Source organism: Ziziphus jujuba, chromosome 3 (genome assembly GCF_031755915.1).
Source record: "Ziziphus jujuba cultivar Dongzao chromosome 3, ASM3175591v1".
NCBI classification, from domain to species: domain Eukaryota; kingdom Viridiplantae; phylum Streptophyta; class Magnoliopsida; order Rosales; family Rhamnaceae; genus Ziziphus; species Ziziphus jujuba.
Window position 1 is genome coordinate 28,372,573 of NC_083381.1, and position 3,832 is coordinate 28,376,404.

At 30.8% G+C, this 3,832-nt stretch overlaps 1 long non-coding RNA gene across 1 annotated transcript; it reads left to right on the forward strand.

Annotated features, from left to right (window-relative positions):
• Positions 1-2,062: 2,062 nt before the first annotated feature.
• On the forward strand, positions 2,063-3,614 carry LOC112492391 (uncharacterized). Its single transcript, XR_009638453.1, has 3 exons — positions 2,063-2,341; positions 2,867-2,997; positions 3,468-3,614. It is a non-coding gene; the product is annotated as an uncharacterized LOC112492391 (long non-coding RNA).
• The last annotated feature ends 218 nt before the right edge of the window (positions 3,615-3,832 follow it).

The window sequence follows — 3,832 nt, forward strand, 5'->3', positions numbered from 1 at the left end:
ATGAAAACTCAATCCATGCTTAGTGTGATTGTCATTATACTCGAGGAAATTGGATTTTAATTGGTGCTCTTGATTTTGATGCTGACTTCTTTAAATATGATTGGCTTGCTATGAATTTTAAAAGTAAATGCAAGGTGAAAGTCTCAAGCTTATAAGATCAGATTGAAATAACCATTTAATAGTATTTATTCTATGCTCTTACGTTATTTTAATAACAACTACAATGTTTAGTACATTAATAGCAATTATAATTGTGATGTTAATTCAATTTAATAGCAATTTTAAATGCTATGTTTGGTAGATTTCATAGCACTTTTTAATGCGATGATAAATACATTTTATGACGTTTGAAAATGCTATATTAAGTGAATTTCATGGCAAATGCTATGATTAATACATTGATAACAATTATAAATGTAATATTAGGTAAATATTATATCATTTGAAAATGTAATGTTAAATCATTGTATGACACTTGAAAATATCACAAAATTACCACTTTAATGACATTAAATAAACTAGTGATACTTATAGCACGTGCCATTGATACCAATGTAACTAAAAGTTATAATGAAATTAAAAAATTATCAATGACATTTTAGAGTCTCATTAAAAGGTATAAAATGTCACTATATAAAACCAGTTATTTGGTATAGTTCCTTTTTGTTGGACTCTCAAAAAACAAAATAATAGTAAATGAGCATGCTCCCTCCTACTTTTTTTCTTAAATTTTTTTAGTAATGCTATTAAACATTTGAAAATGGTATTAGATAAATAGTAAAATTCTATGTGATTAATTTTTACTCGTATAGAGTTAATTAAAAATGCTATTATTTATTATTAATAATAGCACTTTTTAAAAACGATATAATTAAATGTCATAAAAGCTCTTATTATGTTATCGTATATAACTTTCATAATGTCTTGATTGAATTGGATTATGCTCTTATCTTTTTCGAGATTAGCACAGGTCTATAAGATGATCATCCATGTTTTGGTATTATCCAAAATTGTTGAGTATTGATTAAGCAGAACCTTGGTTTTTCCATCAAGCATGTCTTTCGTAATAGTAATGCTGTTGGTCTTGGTCTTCTAGATATTAATTATAGTTGTAACCTTGGGTTCCATTTGTTTGATGTTGCTCCTAAATGGATTGATCACTTGGTTGATTTAGATTGTATAGGAAGATTGTCTTTCGCATATATCTTTGCGTAGTTTTTCTTTGTCGTCTCCTCTTTAATTATTTAAAAATTTTTTATACAAAAACTAATAATCAAAGTTTGTTCACCTTCCTTCACCATTGAAAACATATGGTGCTTGCAAAATAGAAAACGATGTTAGAAGACCTTTAGAGGCGCCGACGAAAGACCCTCCAACTATAGATGCAAATTAAATTGCACCCCTAATTTCCCTATTTGACTCTATGGCTTAGCCCATTAAGGTTGGGGTCGGTTTTCTTGTCTCTCAAGGAAACCTCATGCTTAGGTTACAAATACATAGTAATTCATCTCTACCAAAGGTATTAAATAGTAACCCTCATAGCTTTTGATGTCCAAATTTTATTTTTCAACTTGATTGTTGAAGGGTCTTTGACATGTATTACATCGGCGCCCCTAAAGGCCTTCTAGTTTTATTTTGCAAGTATTATAGGTTTTTAATGGTAAAGAAAGGTGCACAACGTTAACCATGCTTTTTGTATAAACAAAGTAAAAATAAAGATAATGTTATGGGAATTGAATATATGTGTTGCTTTTAATGGAAAAAGGTCAATGTTTCAAATCAAACTGTAAGCAAAGGTCTATAAATTTTTTTTCCTTACTCGAACGGAAAAAAAAGAAAAAAAGAAAAAAAGAGAAATGTACTATATGACACACATAGGGATATTAAAAAAAATTGGGGAATTTGGCCCAATACCCTTGTTTTAAAGGCTCTAATGAAAACTACCCACCCGTTTCCAACCTTTTTTGTTTTACCCTTCTATTTTCAAATATCCCCATATTACCCTTTGCAAAAGTGAAAAGAAAGAATGAAGATGTAAGGTTACGCCATTTTTCCCCTAAACGAAGCACGAAGAAGAAGAGGAAGAGAAAGTGAGAGAGAATGGCGAAGCGTTTTGGGACAATCGGAGTTCTTCAGGAGGAGGAGCGAGTGGAGGAAGCATCCAAGGCTCAGCAATCAGCTCTGTCATGCCCTTCTCGGTCTTAGCCTCAGAGTCGACGAGCTGGTCTACAACAAACTCCTCCTTCCTCTTCTTCTTATGCTTCTTCTTCTTCTCACCACTCTTCCCATTCCTCTACTTCTCACTGACTCACTGAGACAACTAAAACAATAACCTCATCAGGTGACGATGATCATTCAGCCCCCTTAAATCTTCTTTTACTTTTTGTTCCGTTCAGTTTTTTGGGTCTGCTTTTACTTTTATTTTTATTAGCTGTTCTGGAAATTTTGTTGATTATTACAATTGAAAATATTACGTTAATGGATCTTAGACATGGGATATAGTAATTATTAATTACTGAACTTGTTTTTAGAATGCTATTATTTTTGGGTTTTATTATTTGGGGCCAAAATCATATGCATTTTAACTGTTTGTTGATATGTTTTATTGGGTAGCGTGTGTGTGGTAGAAATTATATAATGCTTTTGCTCATACAAATGAAGAGAAAATTTTAGTAGTGAAGCTATTCCATAACCTGTTCTGTTAAAGTCTTGGATGTGTCTATATGCTCAGATCTTCCTAAGATCTTATTATTGGCTATTTCCTATACGTCAATTACGAATTTCAATCTCCAGTTCCTCTAATCTAAGAAAATTTTATCATATATAAATACATGATATGTTGATATACTTTTAATTGGTATTTTAGGATGATGGATCTGTTATATGTATATTTTCTCTTTCTGGAAGTAATGTCCAAGATGGACATTTAGCTGCTGGTCGTAATGGTGTAAAGCGCCTCAGAACTATAAGTTCTCATCTGTTTTACTCTTTGATGTGGTTAGTATTTTTCTTAAGAAAGTTCTTATTCTCTTTGCTTTCTTGGATTGGTTTAAGTATTCTTCTATTTGCAATTTTCAATATTTTGGTTGCTACTTTTTTGAATTTAGATATTAGCGGACTGATGCATTGTGGATTTTCTTGTCACATACACCTATCAAAATCAAAGAGGGAATTGATATGAAAGATTCTCACATCCCTGAAATTTGAAATCCAATAATCTGATAAAATTTAAGTGTAATATTTTTGTAAAAAAATGTTTAAATTTTTGATTTTATCAAGCATTAACTCAACATGGTTGTTTTTTCAGAGTCCATAGATTTTGTTTGATAGTATGCCTATTTTTCTAAAGCTTTAATACATGTTTTGTTTCCCTGTCTAGCTACTTTATCCTTTTGTTACTAGCCTTCTGTAAAGGAATTTTTCGGCAATACCTACTAGTATAAAAAGGTCACATTTGTTCTTTTCAGGTTAAACAACCAAATATTTTATCATTCCTTTATAGTATGGAGACTAAAACTTTTTGTGGTAATACGACAAAGGTTGCTATGTATATTGTCATAGAGCCTGTTGTTCCACTATTAGAAAAGATCAAGGAACTAAATTTGGAAGGTACATAAAGGTATAAACAATCTGGTCTTCCTGGTTGATATTGGTTGTTTGATTGGATTAATCTGATTACATGATACACTTAATTCTTCTTGTGCTAAAAAATGTTTAAGGTACTTACATTAATGGTGATAGCATATGAAGAATCTTGGAGAATTTAAAACTACTCTTTGACTTTTTCTTTTGAAAATGGGAAATCTAAATCAATATTAGCCACCTGTTTAGT